Source organism: Nicotiana sylvestris, chromosome 9 (genome assembly GCF_000393655.2).
Source record: "Nicotiana sylvestris chromosome 9, ASM39365v2, whole genome shotgun sequence".
NCBI lineage: Eukaryota > Viridiplantae > Streptophyta > Magnoliopsida > Solanales > Solanaceae > Nicotiana > Nicotiana sylvestris.
In genome coordinates, this window is record NC_091065.1 from 157368071 (window position 1) to 157392154 (window position 24084).

The following is a 24084-nucleotide window of genomic DNA, read 5'->3' on the forward strand; positions in this document are numbered from 1 at the left end:
CGTATCTAAAACGATAACTCGATTCTAAAATAAAACGAGTAGCATTTCCCGAGATTTTACTACTCCCTCAAGCCTACTATAGGCAAGAAACAAACACAATACAATTAGCAACTCAAAACCTACCTAATTACACTTCGAGACCTTTAATACAACAAAACCCCAAATATACCATAACACACCCAATCAACAAGTTGTCAATTAGCCTGAAATTAAAACAATGAGCGATCAACCTACTACCCTATCACATGTGGAGTTTATCCATGCCCTTTTATCCTTCCAAACTCCATAAATCAGCTGCAAAATAGGCCAACACAAATGGACTACTAAATAACCCACCAAAAGTGAAAAACAAATCGAACTCACGGCTTCCAATCATTGTCCTGTGAGTTCTAACTATTAGGACACCAATTTATCAAACTTCCTTGATATTTAAACACTTAATTACAGAAAATAGACATTTATTAACTATGAATTACCTTTCAAAAATCGAACTACAAAGAAAAAAGAGAGGCGGTATAATGATACTTACGTCGTAGGGATCGTTGCGATGTTATCGCTTCTCGATTTCGTACCCGGGATGTTACTATTCTTTCAAACCCTTTAGAGAGATCAAGGTTAGGTTTTTATGGTGTTCTATGGTGGGGATCTATGCAAAAGTGAAGAGAGAGACGAGCTAAAACCAATATATAAACTTTTGAAAAGTCAAAGAGGTGCTAGCTTGGCACCCTCACATTGGCCCATCTTCCGATGCTTATATCTTTTTATCTATATATCGTAAGAATGAACGGCTAAGTGCGTTGGAAACTATATTCCAAGATATTTAATTTGGTATATAATATGTCCAAAAAAACCTCATGTAGAACATGAAATGTATTGCTCAAAAAGCTTATGTGACACACCTACTTGTCACCTATGCAGTCTGCACAGTCATGCAAAACTACAAATATCTCTCTATTCCAATGTCATATCGATGAACAGTTTAATGAATTAAAAACTAGATCTCATAGTTCTTCAATTTATATGTGTATCATCCTGTAATTCCAAGTATATTGGGAGAAACGCTCCGCTACATTTGACCCAATTTTCAGCATATTTATGAATGTAACTTGTGATGACCTTTGCCAACTTTTGTTCCACGACTTGCTTGACTTCAAAATATAAAACACGACTTTCATACGACTAAAATAACTCATAACATAACCTCCTTATCATATTAAGAATCATAGTCTCGCCGCAAAAGTATGATGACCCAAACTGATGGACCGCGACGGGCACCCGGTACCTTACTCAATCGAGTACCATCATAACGTATCTTTTCATGTCATACTTTCATAGATAACTGATCCGGAAAGATACCATGGGATAAGTAGATTACAACATGTGATACCAACCTATGCATAAGACATACAGGCCTATAAGACCAAAATAACCACTCGTATACTGAACATAGAACGACAAGGCCATACAATCTTTTACGCACATGATATCTGTATACAAGACTCTAAGAATACATAATTTTCATAAAGGTCAGGATAGAGTCCCTCCATACCAAATAATACACGTCTAAATCATACTAACCCAACAAGCAACTCCGACGTAAATGGAGCGCACCAACATCTTCTACTGAGCTGATAGCTTACTTGGAGGGCTCTCGGCCTGTCTATCGGGACCTGTGGGCATGAAACACAATGTCCCCAGGCAAAAGGGACGTCAGTACAAATAAAGTACTTGAGTATGAAAAGCACATAAATAAGTACATAACAAACATGGAGGAAATATATAGTAAATGACTCAACCTGTAAGTCTGGATAACTCTGTAAATCATAAATAATTATAGTGTCATGCATATGCGTATGAATGTTATGTCATACATAGGTACATGTTTCATAACATCATCAGGCCTCTAAGGGCATCCCATCATATCATCTCGGCCATTGTAGGCAAAATCATCAATGTATACCAGCTGATCAGGTGATGGTGCGTATATAACGTCATAACCTTTTCCCATATTCCATATACATATACATACATATATATACATATATACGCGTATATAACTCCATCTGGTCATGGGTCAATGTGCATGTATAAATGCATGAAATGCATATGAAATACATTAATAAAATCTCTTGGTACGTCGTGAGACCATTATGCCTCTGATTAATATCATGAAATAAACTTTAACAACTTACGTATTTTTTGAGACCCATGAACAGATGATAGAATAATATGTCACATGGGGCAAAAACATAAAGACCCCTAGTATTTCTATAAATAGAGTCGTTTATGAAAATTGTGCGTTTGCTCGTTTTTTCCGTATAATTTGGATCATGCCAAACACAAAGAAGGGATATCCTTAACATACCTGAGTCGATTCTCTTGACAGTCCCTCTAATATACGTCAATTCAAACAAAGCACATGACTGCAAGGTCAGATTAGGGAAAATTCTGTATGATATTCTTGAGAAAGATTGCACCGTACTTTCTTAGAATCGCAAAATCTTATGTTACAACTCTGACCATTGAAAATCACGTATGACATCTCTCTGAAATGTGATGTAGTATCTTCACAACATTATTTTTGAAGATCACGGAAGGCTTAAAGAATGCCAAAGTGCCTATATTTGGATGATTTGTTTAAAAAGGCTTAAGCTAAGAATCTTGTTAAATATTCTATTGGGGTGACACCTAGCCATCAATTTTATGAGTCATATAGTGGCTTTTATTACCAATTTAAGGACTGCCACGTTTTGTGGTTCAAGACTTATCCAAAATCAACTTTAATTAAGCATTAATCTCATGATTAATTTGATAATCTCTCACTATTCAATAATTAACCAACTACCCACATAATTAAGAATTATCTCAAATACTTAAAATATTACTCACTTTTAACACACCTTATACACCTTACTATCATGGTCATGTAATACCTTGCATGACACTAGTCCATAAATACCAGCTATTATAGCTCGGACCGTATTTTTATCCCAAAATGACAAACTTCACTGAAATTTATTTCTTCGATTTTCTTATCCTCTCACCTTCACAAATTTACTCATTACTTTTTCGAAATAACATAATACTTATAACCTCAAAAAAGTCTCATTCTCGAGCTTGCGTTGATAAACTTACGACAAAACTTTAACGTCCGAAAATACATTATATAACATCTCATTCAGAGCTTTCATCAATTTATTTTTGGCGTACTTCATGTATGAAAACATGGGGCGTAACATCATTCCCCCTTTTGGAACATTCGTCCTCGAATGTTGACTGGTGCACTTATCATTTTCATAGTTGATGTATTCAGAATACTTTATTACTCTCCTTGCCATCTAGGCAACTGTTCTATGAATAATTCCAAAGGCCAGATCATTTGCCCCTCTAGGCCTCTTTCTCACGCCATGAATTGTGGTTGGAATCTTTCCAATTTCATAAATCTTGCTACCTTCTGTCATGCAGCCTGAACAACTTTTTCCTTGTATGTGCGCCTATGCGACTCTTTTCTCCTTTTTCCTCCAGTTTTTAGCCAATCTGAAGTACTTCGCTCGGTATTTTGTCAAACTTACGAGTATTGCTATATCTCATTTCATAGACCTAGTTATCCATCCATATGATTTTACTGCATCTATATAGGTCATATTGTACTATAACTTTTACTTTGATTTATCGTTACTGAGGTCTGCTTTCAAACTCCAGGTTACTCTTATTGCTTATCCTTAAGACTGATGGCCTAATCTCATCTCATACTTTATAACTTTTATTCATCCCTTGTTGATTTACCTCAATATTGATCTACAATCTACCACTGATAACTTGAGCTCTTATGTAACACGACCGCTAGGGCTCACGTCTTATTGGTGAACATCTAAAATGATTAGACTGATCCACCTAGGGGTGATACCATTCTTCCATACTTGTATTTCATAGTATCTCAATGTGATTCACCTTACGTGGGTATTTTAATCTCGTACAATTCGTGAAATCCTCTATAAGTTATTAGTCAATTGAAGGCCCAAGCGTCATCCTTTATCTATCACAATTACACCCTCATTCTACTACCGGACAACATTCCATTTATTTTTAATGCCATTAGTCTTAGACTTCTGTGAGTTCATTCGGGCCATACTGAGCTTTGTATAAATTAGAGAAATCGTCAGCTTTTCTAGTTTTCATGGGCTTAATCCCGAGGACTTATCTATTCTCGTCACCTTCTCATTTTCTCTTTCTTATCCTTTGTCATGTCTTCCTAAAACCTAGTCGCTTTACCATACTTTAGCTTGCGACCGATTTTCTTATGTAATTTTGGAACATCAGGAGAGACATCACATCGTCTCTAACTCTTCTTTACTCTCTTAACTAGACCTCTTGATACCTATAAACCATAGGCTGGAAGATAAGCCACTGACGATACAGCTATTATTCCTGGATACTGAATCCCCGTGCTTCTAGCCTTTTATCTGAAGTATGTACTATTCACAGCCTTCTCTATTTGAGTATTCCGTACGTTGTATCGTATCTTCTATCTTTTTCATGACCTCCCTTCCACATAAGTATAATTTACGTCCATAACTAGAAGCTCTATTATAATACTTGCACATCTAGTGCATACACTATCCGGTGGGAGCTTCGTACTGACTTCTTATGAGGCTGGTACTTTTCCAACTGGCCTTATCGTAGGGCCGTTATAGAATATGGTTGTTGTACTTTCTTTGTTGTACCTTTGATGTTAAAAGTGATCCTGTAATGTTCTCAATCACGATTTCTATAATTTTCTGGGTCCAATAATCAGACTCCTGATTTACTTAGTTTGTGTAACTCTTTAGTTTCCTCTTTCCTCTGATCAACCTTTATGTAGGCTTAAGCTATCTTCCGATCTGCGGCTCATGTCAATAGTTATTACTTTAGCCTTTCATGGGAGCTATGGAATATCTATGATGCCATCATCTAAAAATTCAATCCTTTGTCTATAACCTGGGCTCAATTATTTCTTTTAACTTATATCAATATCAGAGTCTTCTACGACTGTATGATTATCAATCATATATGTTGCATAATACCCCAAAATCTTAGGTGCACTCATAATGTAATTATATCTGGATCATTGATCGAATAATTCCTCTCAACTTTCTTTAAATGCGAGCAATTGCTTTTCCTAGTCGTTTTGCCACTTGTTGCATGTATACTTAGTTTATCTTAGTGCCCGCACATATTGACCACGATAGGTTCCACTTTCTTATGGGGTGCATACATTGTTGTAGTGAGACTGTTGTTACAAGACCATTTTATACTCCTTCGCGTTGCCATGTTTAGATTGAAAACTTTTTCTTATTTACTCATTTAGTCTTTTGTTGTTGTACTTAGGGAAGACTCTATGACTCTTGTAAATCTGGGAGCTTATTACATCGTATTCCCAATAGAATCTTCGATGTTCGTACTCACATATAATTATCCTTAGTTACTTACCTCCATACTCATGTGCTCATACGGTTGCTTCGGAAGCTGAAGTTTTGGCTATCTTCCCAGTAGGACTTTTTTTTATTTCCGTAATACTCATATTATACCTTTAACTATCCCAACTACTATCTAAATATATCTTTAAGTATTGTCATAACTGCGAGGCTGAATTCACTATATTGGATTTTACTATGTTTATCTTGCATGATCTGATGATTTGTCTGTATCGCCTTGTCTAGCCATAACTAGGCTCTTCCTGAGTCAACTACCAACTAATTGTTGGCCCATTCTCATATCAATATCCCACGAGATTTTTCTTGTGTTATTTCCTTTGTCTTATCTTATGTCTCGCGCTATCTCCTATCCATTAGTAACATCTCGTCCAGGAACCCTTACTTCTTTTCTTTGACGTCGTGTTTGCATATTGTTCCGCAATCATAGCATATTAGTAGGATTTGAGTAAATGTAATCTAGTTCCTTTCTCATTTTTATCACATTCTTCCTTAACCATTCCATAGTTACTAAACCACTTATACTACTTTTGTCACATAACCCCATATTCCCCCCTTTAGGGGAGTGCTACGTTTTCAAGCTACGAAGATCTACCTATAGATGTTTTATCTCTTCATCTTTGGCATCCTTTCACATCATCGATGACTCTTACTCGCCTTGCGGTAATTCTTACGTAGTAAGGATAACAAAATTCCTTACTTGCGAGGGTGACACTTAGTAAAATTGGCACATACAGCCCCTTAAGCTTAACTTTGCTTGCATCGCTTGCTTTAGGGAAACGTCTTCCTGAACGACCATTCTCTGAATTTCTCATGAATATTCTTCTATTTTTCATTCTATTATTGTCGTAGCGCAATCTAAAATTCTCATGACGTCGACCATTATCAATCACTCAGTCACTAATTCATGTTTAGTTTATCTTTTTCACCAATCCATTTTGGTTCTATTACTCTGGGGTCTAAATTTTCCTTCTGGTAGTTGTATTGGAATCACGAACTTATTTTTTTGAAATAAGGATATGACTTCATGGCCTATACTCTTTTGTTTTCTCAAGGCCTGTCACCTCTATGTTTTCCCTTCACTTGACTATAAACTCTGTAATATTGTCACTTTTTTAATCTACTGTTGTCATCCATGTATCACATCTTACTCATAATGCTCCATTAATTCTCTTTGTATTTCTTGCTAATATTTCTGTCAATCACTTTATTCCGAAAATTTTGACAAGACATTCTTTCGCATTTTATCTCCCCTTGCTCTATCCACGGGCTCTTCGGGTTGCCTAACATTCTCTCCCTACTAGGGACAGGAGCCATACTAAGGTAATATTTATCCATTCTAGGCTTCCAGTGCATATGTTTGTAGTACTCATATCCAGATGTACTATTTTAGAGTGCAACATCCGGGTGTCTCACAAGGAGAATTATTACCTCATTTGTAATATCCTTTGAAAGTGTCCGCTAATCGCTAACAATCCATCCAATATTTTGGGTTACTCTAACCCCAATCGGATCCTGATATCTGTGCTTTTCTTATACTACTTCTATTAGCTCTCATATGGCATAACTCAGATCGGTGTGGCCTATTGTACATACCTCTGTTATTGTTGAAAGAAACTCAAAAGGCTTATATTCCTCTGCTTGAATTGTAAATATTGATAATTCTTCATTAACTGGGCACCTCGTACCCTTCTTCATCTTGCTTCTTTTACTTGTTGAAACTTGTATATGTCTTCTGAATCTCTCATTGTCTTTCATCATAGGGGTGGATAGATATCTTTGCCTTAAGGTTCCTTATCAAGAGGCTTACACATCTTAGTATACGCATGATCTGCTAAATACCTCATATTTATCCATCACAAGCATAATGCAAAAATTGAGTTCCTCTGACTCAACTCTTCTACAGCTATATCCCTTATCAACCATCTTCTAGATGTAGGCATCGATGTATTACAAATAAGATAGAGTTTAGGAATTTGAGTTCTTACAACTGAGCTCTACCACACTATCTAGAGTAAGAAGAAAGAGTGATAGTCCTAAATGCCGGGTAGCCTCTTCATTATAAGTGTGGTGTACAACACACCCATAAACAAAACTCTACTAGACACGGGTTGCAGACTCCCTAGGACAGAACTGCTCTGATACCACTTTTGTCACGACCCAAACCGATGGGCCGCGACGGGCAGCTGGTACCTTACTCAACCGAGTACCATCATAACGTATCTTTTCATGTCATACTTTCATAGATAACTGAGCCGAAAAGTTACTTTCATAACGTATACCAGCTAATCTGGTGGTAGTGTGTATATAATGTCATAACCTTTTCTCATATCCCATATACATATATACACGTATATAACGCCATCTGGTCATGGGTCAATGTGCATGTATAAATGCATAAAATGCATATGAAATGCGTTAATAAAATCTCTTGGTACGTCATGAGACCATTACACCTCTGATTAATATCATGAAATAAACTTTACCAACTTACGTATTTTTGAGACCTATGAACAGATGATAGAATAATATGTCACATAGGGAATCAAGAACATAGAGAGCCCTAATATTTCTATGAATAAAATCATTTATGAAAACTGTGTTTGCTCGTTTCTTCCGTATAATTTGGATCATGCCAAAAAAAAAAGGGATAGCCTTAACATACCTGAGTCGATGCTCTTGACAGTCCCTCTAATATACGTCAATTCCGACAAAGCACATGACGACAAGGTTGGAGCAGGGAAAAATCCTTATGACATCTTCGACCATAGAAAATCACGTATGACATCTCTCTGAAATGTGATGTGGTATCTTCACAACATAATTTTTGAAGATCACGTTGAAGAAGGCTTAAAAAATGCCAAAGTGCCTATATTTGCATGATTTACGTTTAAAAGGCTTAAGCTAAGAATCTTGTTAAATGTTCTAATGGGGTGACACGTAGCCATCTCTTTTATGAGTCATATAGTGGCTAGTATTACAAATTTAAGGGATGCCACGTTTTGTAGTTCAAGACTTATCCAAAATCAACCATAATTAGACATTAATCTCATGATTAATTTGATAATCTCTCACTATCCAATAATTAACTAATTACTCACATAATTAAAAATATCTCAAATTACTTAAAATATCCCTCACTTTTAACACACCTTATACACCTTACTATCATGGTCATGTGGTACCTTGCATGACACTAGTTCATAAATACCGGGTATTATAGCTCAGACCGTATTTTTATCCCAAAATGACAAACTTCACTGAAATTTATTTTTTCGATTTGCTTACCCTCTCACCTTCACAAATTTACTCATTACTTGTTTGAAATAGCATAATATTTGTAACCTCAAAATAATCTCATTCTCGAGCTTGCGTCGATAAACTTACGACGAAACTTTAACGTCCAACAATGGGGGATGTAACATCTCATTTTGGAGCTTTCATCAATTTATTTATGGCGTACTTTCACGTACAAAAACATGAGGGTGTAACAAAAAGTATATGTTATAACTTTCCCCGCTTGTCTACTTTTGACGAAACTTATTTTCTTCAATTCGTTTAGCTTCTAAGCCTTCCAACACTATTGGTACTTGTTATTCATGATCTTAAATATTTGTAACCTCCAAATTAACATGATTAACTTACTTTATGTACTTTCAAAGACAATCTCATTTCTGGGCTTACATTAGTTGACTTATAATGTACTCTTACGTATGAAAACATGGGGTGTAACATCATTCCCCGCTTTGGAACATTCGTCCTCGAATGTTGATTGATGTGCTTATCAGTCTCACAACCTATAGCTCTTACAGTTACTATATTATTATCCTTGCCACCAGGCAACTGTTTTGTGAATAAACCCCAAGGCCAGGACATTGCCCGTTTTATGCCTCTTTCTCATACCATGACATGTGGTCAGAATTCTTCCAATGTCGTAACTGTTGTTGCCTTTTGTCATGCAGCCTATACGAATATGTCCTTGTATGTGCGCTTATGCGATTCTTCTCTCCTTTTTCTTCCAACTTTTAGCCAATCACTAGACTTCACTTTGTGAACATATACAAAACTATGACGAGCTGTCCCTCAAGGAATCTATAGGTTTACTAAAGTTATTTGCTTGGTACTTTGTCGAACATACGACTATTGATATATCTTGTTTCATTGCCTCAGATATCTACACTTATGGATTTGTTGCATCTAGGTAGGTTATACTATATCATAACTCTTACTTTTGTTTTATTATTATCCAGGTCTGCTACCCAACTTTGGTTACTCTCTCACCGCTTATCCTATATGTATAAATCTAAGCCATTTAATGCTTCCTTATTACTGTTCATCTAAAGAATGGCATCATAATCTCCTCTCATACTTTAGAATTTTTATCCATCTATTGTTGATTCACCTTAATGTTGATCTATAATCCACCACTGATAACTTGAAACCTCTTACGTAATATATTGTCACTAGGGCTCACGTCTTATCGGCGAACATCTGAAGTGGTTTTCCTGATCCACCTAGGGATGATACCATACTTCAATAACCGTATTTCATATAATCCCAAGGTGATTCATCTTATGGGGGTATTCTAATCCCGTGCAATTCATGAAATCCCTTTTCGTAAAACCAGAACTTAATCAAAGGTCTAAATATCATCCTCTTATCTATCACCATTACACCCTTATTTTATTACCACTGCAGCATTTCATCTCTTCTAATTGCTCCTAGCCTTAGACTCCTCTGAGTTCATTCAGGATGTACCGAGCTTTCTATAACTTACATAAACCATCAGCTCTCTTATTATGATGGGCTTAATCCCAAAGCCTTACCTATTTTTTTCACCTTTTCTTATTCTTACTCCTATCTACCTAAAACCTTGTCGCTCTTCAATACTTCGTCTTGCAACCTACACATATCTATTTATACTACTCGCAACTTTCCTGTAACTTGCTAGAACTATAGATTTCCTTTTGTGCCTTCTCAATCGTATTTATATGTAAGCAATTACTTTTCTTGACTGTTCTGCCACTTTTTGCATGAATACTTGGCTTATCTTATTGCCACGAATAGTTGAATTTCCTGTAACTCATATGATATCTAATATCACCTTTTAATTTTTTTTCTTCTTCCCGTTCATTAGCCATGATAGGTGCCACTTTCTTATGGAGTGCATACAATATTGTTGTGAGACTATTGGTACAAGACCATTTCTTATTTATGTCACTATGCTTAAGTTGAAGCCTACTTCTATATTTCCTCAGCTAGTCTTTCTTTATAGTACTTAAGGAGACCTTTTGGCTCTTGCAAACTTGCGAGCTTGTTATATTATATACCGGAAGGAAGTTTCGATGTTCTTACTCGCCTACAAATAACCTTTGTTACATAACTCCGTGCCCTTGTGCTTGTGGGGTTACTTTTAAACTCAATTTTTGATTGTCTCCTTAGTGGCACTCTCTGTTATTTCCGTAACACTCATACGGTACCTTTAACTACCCCAACTCCTATCTGAATATTTCTCAAGGATCACGATGTCATATTTGTGAAATTGAATTCCCCATGTTGGGGTTCACTATGTTTATCTCACACAATCTGTTGATCTGTCCGTATCCTCTTATCTAGCCATAACTAGGTTCTTCCTGAATCAACTACTAACTACTCATTGGCCCATTCTCATATAAAAATATTCTGCATAATCTTTCTTGAGTTATTTCCTAAGTCTTAACTTACATCTCGCACTGGCTCTTTATTTATCAATAACATCCAAGGATGGAACCCTTACTTCGTCTCCTTGGCGTCGTGCTTGCTTAATGTTCTGGAATCGTAGAATATACGTAGGAGTTGAATAAGTGTAATCTCATTTTTTTACCGCATTCTTCTGTTACCATTTTATGATTACTAGAACCACTTCATTCTGACTTCATGCCACATTAATCCATATTCCTCCCTTAAGGGGAGTACTAAGATTTAGTGCAACGACGAGCTACCTATAGATGTTTTACCTCTTCCTCTAAGGCGTCTTTTCACATCATCGATGACCCTTACTCGCCTTACTGTAACGCTTCTGTACCAGGGACAACTGAATTCCTTAGGCACAAGGGTGACACCTAGTGTAATTGGCACACTTAGTCCCTTAAGCTTAGCTTTGCTCATGTCACGACCCCAAACCGGACCCGGTCATGATGGTGTCTCTCGTGAAGACAAGGTCAGCCGACACAATTCCCAAATTCAGTTTTAACAGTTTAGTAAGTCAATTTAAGTCATTTATAAGGATAAATCCCCAACAAGTATAGATTTAGCAAAATAAACAAGTGCAGAAATAAATACAACCCGACATCGGGGTGTCACAAGTCACGAGCATCTACTAAGGTCTAAAATAGAACGGAAATTTCGGTAAATATACTAAATACAGTCTAATAACATCAAAGGGAGAGAAACAATGTTGCGGACGTCGGGCAGCTACCTTGCTAAACTCCAAAGACTATGCCTTTGATCAACCAATACCCGCTACCGGGTGTAGAAATACCTAAATCTACACACAAGGTGCAGGGAGTAAAGTGGGTACTCCAACTCGGTGAGTAATAATCATAACTAAATACTGAGTGATAGGAAATCACGAAAAGTACATCAACACGATGTATAAAAGTAGTACAAAACCAGTAAGAAAGTAATGAAGGTGTGAAATCTCTTAAAGCACCTTAGCTCAGTTTAAACTTCTTTAAAAAATGACTTTTTTCAACAGTTAAGCAATTGAATAAAAGCAATTAGAGCAGATAAGCACAAAAAATCCGCCCCTCGGGAACAAATACACAATTATCTAGGTAAATGACAGGCAATAAGAAAGATAACTACATAAAGGTTTGCCCCTCGGGCACAATATCAACAAATCTGCCCCTCGGGCAATATCTCAGAACAATACCAGCTCCTCGGACAATCACATAGAACAATACCAGCCCCTCAGGCTATATCTCATATGACAATGGGTACCCATGCTCACTGGGGGTGTGAAGACTCCTGGAGGAGCCCCTTACGGCCCAAGCGCAATATCAAGCCATCCCGTGGCATCATCACTGGGCTCTCGGCCTCATATCAATCAAGCCACCTCGTGGCATATATATCTCTAGCCCCCGGCCTCATATCAATCAAGCCATCTCGTGGCATAATATCTCAGGCCCTCAGCCTCATAATCATAATCAGTGTATCACCGCTGCAGCGTGCAGCCCGACCCAAAATTATCCTCATAACACAGGCCCTCGGCCTTCCTCAGTCAAAATCATACAAGCCACTCGAGCAACAGTAAGCATGATGCTCAGCCTAAAATATTATCTGAAATATCTTTTGATATATTAAAACAGAGTAGACATGGCTGAGTTATGAAAACAGTGAAATATAGCATGACAAATTTCAAGTATAAAGTCAAAATAGTGAGGAATTATCAATAAAAATCCCCGAAGGTTCAAATAGTTGGCATGAGGCCCAAATATGGCATTTAGCCCAAGCCATTATGATAGCAAATAGTTTTCAATCAAATACGCAGTAAAACAGTCATTCAGGATGGACTAAGTCACAATCCCCAATAGTGCACGACCGTACGCTCGTCATCTAACGTGTGCGTCACTTCAATATAGCACGACGATGTGCAATTCGGGGTTTCATACCCTCAGAACATCATTTACAATCATTACTCACCTCGATCCGGTCCAAACTCTAGCCAGCGATGCCTTTGCCCACACGAATAAACCTTTGGATGGTCCAAATCTAGGCACAATCAGTACATAACCATTAAAACATGCTAAGAGAACAAAGCCCACTCGAAAATATCCAATTTACATCAAAAATCCCGAAATTGCTCAAACCCGGGCCCCGGGCCCACATCTCGGAAACCGACGAAAGTCACATCAATAAAATCCGCGTTCACTCACGAGTCTACCCATATCAAATTCGTCAAAATCCGACCTCAATTTCCCATTCAAATCCCCAAAAGAAATCTCGAACTTTTCTTCCATTTTTCCCAATTTTCACTATAATTTCTCAAATTAAATGATGAACTTCAAGACCAAATCATGGAATTAAACCAAATATGAGTGAGGAATACTTACCACAATAGCTCCACTGAAAACCTCCTCAAATTCCACCTTCTCCCGAGCTCTCCAATGATTTTTATGAAATTGAACTTAAACCCTCGATTTAAAATATAAACTGTCTGCCTAGATATTTCTTCATCGTGAACGCGGCATATCCCTCGCGTTCGCGAAGCACACTGCTTCACTGACCGGAATCTCTTCTACGCGAACGTGAGAAAGCACTCACGAATGAGATGCACAATACACTCAACACCTCGCGATCACGACCCCAACTACGAGAATGCGTAGAACAAATGCACTGAGGACCCAACTATCCTTCTTCCTCTATGCGAACACGACCTGAACCTCACACCTTCGCGATCGTGAAACGATCTTCGTGACTGCGAAGGCCAACTCCACAGCCTCGCACCTTAACCCTTCGCGAACGCGGGACATGCATCGCGAACGCAAGGGTCAAAAACCTGCAACACCAACAACAACAATTTTACAATTTTTCACAACATGAAATGGTCTGATTGACCACCCAAAATCACCTGAGGCCCTCGGGACCTCAACCAAACATGCCAACATATCCCATAACATCCTTCAAACTTGTTCCAACCTTCGGAACAATCAAAACAACATTAAAACACCAAATTTGCATTGAATTCAAGCCTAAGAATTCCAAAATCTTCCGAATTTCGCTTTTGATCAAAACCCCAACCAATCCACGTCAGAATGAGTTGAAATTTTGCACACACGTCACAAATGACACAACGGAGCTGATGCAACTTTCAGAATTCCATTCCGACCCCGATATTAAAATCTCACCTATCAACTGTAAAACGCCAAAATCTCAATTTCGCTAATTAAATCCTAAACCTTCCACGGACTTCCAAAATGCATTCCGATCACGCTCCTAAGTCCCAAATCACCTAACGGAGCTAACCAAATCATAAAGATTCTGATCCGGGATCGTATACCAACAAGTCAAATCTTGGTCAAACTTTTCAAAATCCAAGCTTCAAACTGAGAATTGTTCTTCCAAATTCATTCTGGTTACCCTGAAAACCAAAACCAATGATTTATATAAGTCATAAACGGGGCAAGTCATGCTCGAAAATTGGCGAGCAAAGTGCAAAAGCTCAAAACGACCTGTCGGGTCGTTACATCCTCCCCCACTTAAACGTACATTCGTCTGCGAACATGCCAAGAGTTTTTCCAAAAGCCAACCAATCGCTGAATAACCTTACCACGCATATACCCGGGGGTGATCCCACGTCACCCTATATCATATGGGTCCGATAATACAATGTAACTGAAATTCCACAATCCAACTTAGCCCATAAACCTTAGAACCACATTTCACTTCTGAAATCATCCACAAGATCAGAATCTCACATCAATACTCTGAATAAGCCCAAACAAGCTGTAATAACTCATACCTATAACCTTAGGTGAAATCACATGATATACTACATAACTCAAACACTTGTAGTGATAACTTCTAATTATGACAACTACACACAACACCCGAATACCGATAGAAAACCTCTTATCAACTAAAGCCTCATTCCAACACTTTCATATACTGCTAATGATAAATGAAACACGTAGTAAGCCATAGCCACTTCTCAAATCAACCATTCGCGAAGCCACCTCTCCTTTGGCAAAGATCATAACAACTTTCTGAGCCGAACCTCGATATTATCCTTCCAACATGCTGAAATCAAATCTTTTTGTATTCATTAAAGACCCCAATGATCTTATCAAATCCAACATCATCACTCTAGTGACCTGACACGTCAATACAAGCTAAAGCCACAACTTGTGAAATCCGCGCACCATAAGCAACAACCCGAACATACTCAAATCATGAAAATGACTCAAATGAAAGAGTTGTACCACAAGCTCACCAGTACCACCACAACACAATGCTGAGAACCCGTCACACATCATAGAAACAGAACACAGGAACCTAACCCGTAGGATTATACCTGCACATAGCTTCACTCCAATGCGCGACCTCATCCAATAGTGGTCCACATAAAACATCTCAAGTCACCATGCTCAAAATCGTCAACCAAGGAAATCATCATAACCACCGCGAAGCAATTGACATAGCATTACACAAACCCGAAAGGACATAACCGATATGCCATCCAACGAGTAATACCCAGTACTCTTCTCGCTTGACTTCTATTGTGAAACCCCAATGAAACCGCACCATCTGTGCCTATAATCAACAATTCATAACATCTCGCAGCACAAACAAGTAATTCATAGATAACCTCAGAACACTAATAGCTCAAGAACAACTGAATCAACACATCCCTCACCAATAGCAATTTTAAGTCAACAAGGCCGTCTCGATGCAGAACACACATCCATATAGGTCTACCAATGAACCCCTTATCAAGAAGTTCCAGAAGTTACTCCTTCAACTCCTCTCACTCTGTCGGTGCCATACGATATGGTGCCCAGCACCAAATCAATACCGAAATTAACAACCCTGCCCGGCAACATGCCCGGCCACAAGAAACACATCTGAAAATTCCCTCACCACTGGAACTGAATCAACGGTAGGAGTCTCTGCACTAACATTCATCACGAAAGCCCGAATAAGAAAGACAATCCTTCCTAGGCATCCGCTGGGTCTTAGAATATAAAGCCACCTGACTAGGACATGAAATCTGTGGAACCTTGCCACTCAACCCGTGACATTCCCGGCATAGCCAACATCGTCGCCTTAGCGCAATAGTCCAGAATAACACGACACGAAGGCAACCAGTCTATACCCAATATTACATCAGAATCTAACATACCAAGCAGCACAAGATCCACTCGGGTCTCCAAACCCCGATAGTCACTAAGAAGCGCCCATTCACATGACCCACAACTACAACATAGCCTGATATGAGAACTCCCAGTTTCCAACTCTATATAGCACACGAATCACCATACCTGATCCCAGTTCCGCTATCCGAATACATACCATGCCTCTAATACCCAGTCATCCCACGAGAGATACTCTAAAATTCTCTTGTGCCACCAACCAAACTCGAATATCAGCAGTCGATCTAACAAGAGAGTGTCGCAATACTACTGAAGTATCATCAACTTAATCACATTGACTTTTTCTAAAACATATACCTTTGTCAAATCACCCCAATTAGCATTACCGTTTCCTTAATCATCTGAAGATCATTTCCCAAATCATTTGAAGCTCATTTCTCTAATTATCTAAAATTGCCCGTACTGCCTAAGAATTGTGACCTTCATTTCAGAACTGTTCCGACCTTACACATGCAAATCTAAGTCTTGCACAACATACCGCATATACCAAACCATCCTAAGGTAAACATGAGAACTTCATATTTATTCCGAGTCACACGCAACTACGTGCTCAACTAGCCAAGAACTTTTCTATTGGACCTCAGCTGGGAGAAAATCACTATACATCCCATGCTCTTCATGCCCGTGGAAAATATACACCTCTAACCGGGGTAGTAATCATCAAGAACTTTCCGAATTCCATTAGCACAAAACTAAACCATTAAGGTTGAATCCTTTTAACTCAACCAAACTATGCATGCCACTAAAAACCAAGAGAATTGCTGCGAAACACCTGCAGAAACTCATTACTCCGTTCACACCCAAGGAACTACTCATATCCTTACCATACCGATCTAGTCTACTACCAGTCTATCCCAACTATCCAGGTTTCGTTCTAATATACCTTCAACTTGATACTCCTTATTGCTATAACACCACAATTCCTCAACCCAGACTTACCACATGAGACCCAAGCATAAAACCACATCGTCTAAGGCTCAAAAGCCATTAAGTACTCTTTTAAATGTTCCCAAAAGCACCATGTTCAAAATACCTACTCCGAAGAGACTTCCTACGAATCTGGAACCATTATCTTCCTAATATTGATATATAGAATCCCATAATTTATATAGAAATGACACAGTCTCGGCACCCTCCAATGCAAACCTTAGTTTCTAGCTAAATTATACACTTAAAATCTCCAATTATTACATGTAAAACCTTGAACGCGTTAGAACCATTCTCTAGAGCCATCCACCCTACTCAAACTACATTTAGCCTGATCAAATGAATCGAACAACCCGTGCCTCATTATCACTCCGACATCGTAGAGTGCAACCTCGTCCTAAAATAACCCAGCAACTTCCTACTTTATGCACCGAGAATCCTTTACCAACAACAACTCACGACATTCCATGATTCTCACACACCTATAAAGCATTCTATAACTTTGTCAAGAATTTTCCTTTACTTGAGCCATCTTCGGTCTCAATCTCCGTAGGCCATAACTGATTCTCCCGTACGCCTCAAACTGGAACCAACATAGCACATAACCGTGCAATCAACTAATCAATAGCCCACTTGGCTCGAAGCCATAGATCAAAATACACTCAATAACTCATAACGCATATACTCTATTGATTCCATAGTGCCATAGTGTGATTAAACTCGATCCTTCATAAGTTTGTGAAACACAGACCATCTGGTACTTTAACTCTTATGCAAATCTCGCATTCACTCTCGTAATAGTTAAATCCACTCTCTTAACTGATCCAAATTTAAATTGCAACACGTATATTTCACTTGTAAATGAGATCTTCTAACGGACAACATAAGGATCGCAAAACTTCATAACACTCCGCAGGAGATAACCCACCTGCTCCACCTCAAACCAACATTTTTGTATACCTTCCACCATCATAAACATTACGCAGTCACTTAATCTTCCTGAGTCTGAACTCATACCACAACATGAAATTTACTTCACTCCCAACTAGAAAGCATGAAAGTATTCTTCACACACCCATAACTCGGGGTTATACCTCAAATCAAGATGGAAATTAAGCACCTAATAGTTCTTCTATCCTCCAGCAGACCCTTCTCATCGCTTCCAAATCATATGACTACATCTTGTAGTCATAACGTAATCATCTCATAGCCATCCAACTATCACTTCTACTAATAGGGGCACTACCGACCATATAAGTTCAAAAACACGGGCTCACACAATCAGCACCTCGGTGCTCAAGCTATAGGCAAAAATCTGGCCTCGAGTCCTCCAGACTGGCCCAACATCAAACACACAGAGATCACATCTCGCCCCTCGATCAGGGAATCACAAGTCATCGATGCATATCTGATATTGAGCGCTCATGCACGCATACGAATGTGTGGAAGGAATTCAAAGAGTTACTTTTCAAGCTGGATTAAGGACGCACGATAAGAATTCAAGAATGTAAAGTTTTCCCTAAAGGTTCTGCAGCCTCCTGAGGATAAGTACAGACATCTCCGTACCGATCCACGAGACTCTACTAAACCTGCTCAAGACTCGTCAGACCATGTAACCTAGGCTCTGATACCAACTTGTCACGACCCCAAACCGGACCCGGTCGTGATGGCGCCTCTCGTGAAGACAAGGCCAGCTGACACAATTCTCAAATTCAGTTTTAATAGTTTAGTAAGTCAATTTAAGTCATTTATCAGGATAAATCCCCAACAAGTATAGATTTAGCAAAATAAACAAGTGTGGAAATAAATACAGCCCGACATCGGGGTGTTACAAGTCACGAGCATCTACTAAGGTCTAAAATACAACGAAAATTTCGGTAAATGTACTAAATAGAGTCTAATAACATTAAAGGGAGAAAAGCAGTGTTGTGGACGTCGAGCAGCTACCTTGCTAAACTCCAAAGACTCTACCTCTGATCAACCAATACCCGCTACCGGGTGCAGAAATACCTCAATCTGCACACAAGGTGCAGGGAGTAAATTGATTACTCCAACTCAGTAAGTAATAATCATAACTAAAGAATGAGTGATAGGAAATCACGAAAAGCACATCAACATGCTATATAGAAGTAGTACAAAACCAGTAAGAAAGCAATGAAGCTGTGAAATCTCTTAAATCACCTTAGCTCAGTTTAAACTTCTTTAAAAAATAACTTTTTCAATAGTTAAACAATTGAATGCAAGCAATTAGAGCAGATAAGCACAGAAAATCTGCCCCTTGGGCCCAAATACGCAATTACCCAGGTAAATAACAGGCAATAAGAAAGATAACCACATAAAGGTTCGCCCCTCGAGCTCAATGTCAACAAATCTGCCCCTCGGGCAATATCACAGAAGAATACCAGCCCCTCAGACAGTCACATAGAACCAGCCCCTCGGGCTATATCTCACATCACAATGGGTACCCACGCTCACTGGGGTGTGCAGACTCCTACAAGCGCAATATCAAGCTATCTCCTGGCATCATCACTAGGCTCTCAGCCTCATATCAATCAAGCCACATCGTGGCGTACATATCTCAGGCCCTCGACCTCATATCAATCAAGTCACCTCAAGGCGTACATATCTCAGGCCCTCGGCCTCATAATCATAATCAGTGTATCACCGTTGCGGCATACAGCCCGACACAATAGTATTCTCACAACACAGGCCCTCGTCCTTACACAGTCAAAATCATATAAGACACTCGGGCAATAGTAAAACATGATGCTAAGCCCAAAATATAATTTGAAGTATCATTTGATATATTAAAATAGAGTAGACATGGCTCAGTATGAAAATACTGAAATATAGCATGACTGAGTTCAAGTATAAAGTCAAAACAATGAGGAATTATCAATAAAAAATACTATAAGGGTTCAAATAGTTGGCACGAGGCCCAACTATGGCATTCAGCCCAAGACATGATGATAGCAAATAGTTTCCAATCAAATACGCAGTAAAACAGTCATTCGGGATGGACTAAGTCACAATCTATAATAGTGCACGACCCCACGCTCATCATCTAGTGTGTGTATCAATTCAATATAGCACAACGGTGTGCAATCCAGGGTTTCATAACCTCAAAACATCATTTACAATCATTACTCACCTCGATCCGGTCCAAACTCTAGACCGCGATGCCTTTGCCCACACGAATCGACCTCCAGATGCTCCAAATCTATCCAAAATAAGTACATAACCATTAAAATATGCTAAGGGAACAAAGCCCACTCGAAAATATCCATTTTACATTAAAAATCTCAAAATTGCTCGCCCACATCTCGGAATCCGATAAAAATCACATCAATAAAATCCTCGTTCACTTACGAGTCTACCCATATCAAATTTGTCAAAATCTTATCTCAATTGCCTATTCAAATCCTCAAAAGAAATCTCAAACTTTTCTTCCATTTTTTCCCAATTTTCACTATAATTTCTCAAATTAAATGATGAAATTCAAGACCAAATCATGGAATTAAACCAAATATGAGTGAAGAATATTTACCCCAATAGCTCCACTGAAATTCTCCTCAAATTCCACCTTCTCCCGAGCTCTCCAATGGTTTTTATGAAATTGGACTTAAACTTTCGATTTAAAATATAAATTGTCTGCCCAGACATTTCTTCATCGTGAACGCGGCATATCCCTCGCGTTCGCGAAGCACACTGCTTCACTGACCAGAATCTCTTCTACGCGAACGCAAGAAAGCTCTCGCGAACGTGATGCACAACACACTTAACACCTCGCGATCGCAACCCCAACTACATGAATGCGTAGAAAAAATGCATTGAGGACCCAACTATCCTTCTTCCTCTATGCGAACGCGACCTGAACCTCGCGAACGCGATGACCAAAGACCTCACACCTTCGTGATCGCGGAACCATCGTCGTGACTGCAAAGGCCAACTCCACAACCTCGCACCTTAACCCTTCGCGAACGCGGGACATGCATCGCGAACGCAAGGGTCAAAAACCTGCAACACCAACAACAACAATTTTACAATTTTTCACAACATGAAATGGTCCGATTGACCACCCGAAACTCACCCGAGGCCCTCGAGACCTCAACCAAACATTCCAGCATATCCTATAACATCATTCAAACTTGTTCCAACCTTCGGAACGCTCAAAACAACATTAAAACACCAAATTTGCATCGAATTCAAGCCTAAGAATTCCAAAATCTTCCGAATTTTGCTTTTGATCAAATGCCCAACCAATCCACGTCCGAATGACCTGAAATTTTGCACATACATCACAAATGACACAACGGAGCTGGTTACAACTTTCGGAATTCCATTCCGACCCCTATATCAAAATCTCACCTATCAACTAGAAAATGCCAAAATCTCAATTTCGCCAATTCAAGCCTAAACCTTCCACGGACTTCCAAAATTCATTCTCATCATGCTCCTAAGTCCCAAATCACCTAACGGAGCTAACCAAATCATAAAAATTCTGATCCAAGATCATGTACCAACAAGTCAGATCTTGGTCAAACTTTTCAAATTTCAAGCTTCAAACTGAGAATTGTTCTTCCAAATTCATTCTGGTTACCCTGAAAACCAAAACCAATGATTTATATAAGTCATAAACGGGGCAAGTCATGCTCGAAAATTGGCGAGCAAAGTGCAAAAGCTCAAAATGACCTGTCGGGTCGTTACAGCTCACATTGCTCGCTTTAGGGAAGCCTCTTCCTGAATGACCTTTAAAGGTTATTCTTCTATTGTCCATTATATTATTACCAGAACACGATCTCTAAAATTCTAATGATTCTGAATATTATTAAATCATTCGGTCCCTAATACATGTTCAGTTTATCTTGTTCTCCAACCCATACTGATTTTTATTACTCCAGGGTCTAACTTAGCCTTTTGGTAATCACATTCGGGTACTAACTTATTTCTCGAAATGAGGATATGACTTTATGGCTTATACTCTTTTATAGTTTCAAGGCATGTCTCCTCTTATCTTTCCCTTCACTTGACTGTAGACTCTATCATCCTGTCATATTTCGATTTACCATTATTACTCATTTATCACATCTTACTCATAATGCTTCATTTACTCTTTTCTTTTACTCCGACTAATATTTTTGTTTATCATTTTATTCTGATAACTTCAACAAAATGTTCTTTCACTTTTAGCTCCCCTTGCTTCATCTCACTAGCTCTATAGGATGCCTAAAATTCTCTCTCTCTCTCTCTCTCTCTTACTAGGGGAGGGAGTCTTACTAAGGTAAATATTTATCCCTTCTAGGATTCCACTGCCTTTCTTTTGAAATTTCTGAATATTCTATTATTCGTATATGAGTGTACTATTCTAGAGTGCACCATCTGGGTGTCTCACAATGAGATCTTTTACCACATTTTCACTATCCTTCAGAGATGTTAGCTAATGATAACAATCCATCCACAAATTTGGGTAACTCTAACCCCAACTGGATCCTGATATCCCATACTTCTTTTAAACTATATTTGTTAGCTTCCATATGGCATAATTAAGATGGGCGTGGCCAATTGTATTTATCTCTGTTACTGTTGAAAGTAACTCAGAATGCTTATATTTCTCTGCCTGAATTGTAAATACTGATAATCTCACTAACTGGATACCTCGTACCCTTCTTCACCTTGCCTTTTTTACTTGTTGAAACTTGTATCTACCATCTGATTCTCTTATTGATTTTTACCATATGGGTGGATAGATAATCATGCCTTATGGCTCCTTATTAAGACGTTTACACGTCTTAGTACACACGTGATCTGCTGAAGACCTCACATTTACCCATCATAAGCTTAATACAAAATCAAGTTCCTCTGACACAACTTTTCCACAACCACATTCAATCTCTTACCAACCATATTCTTTCTGGATTTAGGTTTCATTGTATTACAAATAAAATATAATTCAGGAGTTTGAATTCTTACAACTGAGCTCTACTACACGATCTAGAGTAAGAAGAAAGAGTGACAATCCTAAATGCCCTGTAGCCTCCTGCTTTTAAGTGTGGTGCACAACACACCCATAAAGAAGACTCTACTAGACACGGCTTGTAGACTCCCTAGGACAGAACTGCTCTAATACAACTTCTATCACAACCCAAACTAAAGGTCACGACGAGCACCCGGTACCTTACTCAACCGAGTACCAATGTAACTTATCTTTCTTATTATACTATCATGGGTAAATAGGCAAAAAGGGTCGTCATGAGATAACCAAAATAAAATATAATGGAATACTAGACATAGGACGACCCAATATGATATAGAAACTTATACACGTGACATACAGGCCTATAAGGCCCACATGATCATTTGTATACTCAAAACGTAGGCCGATAAGGACATACAAGTATCCATATACAAGACATCTATCTACAAGCCTCTAAGAGTACATAAATGTAATATTGGTTGGGACAGGGCCCCACCATACCAGTCAATACATGTCCAAATCATACTGACCAAATAGGAAACTCCGTAGCAAGTGGAGTGCAACAACATATTCCGCTGAGCTGATAGCCTACTAGGAGGACTGTCAACCTGTCTATCGGGACCTGCGGGCATAAACGCAGTGTCCCCAGGCAAAAGGGACGTTTGTACAAATAAAGTACCGAGTATGTAAGGCTGAAAGCAGTATGTAAAAGACATGAAAGAAACATGAAGTAAAGGACTCAACCTGTAAGTCTAAATAGCTCTGTGAATAATGAAACATTTATAATGTCATGCATGAG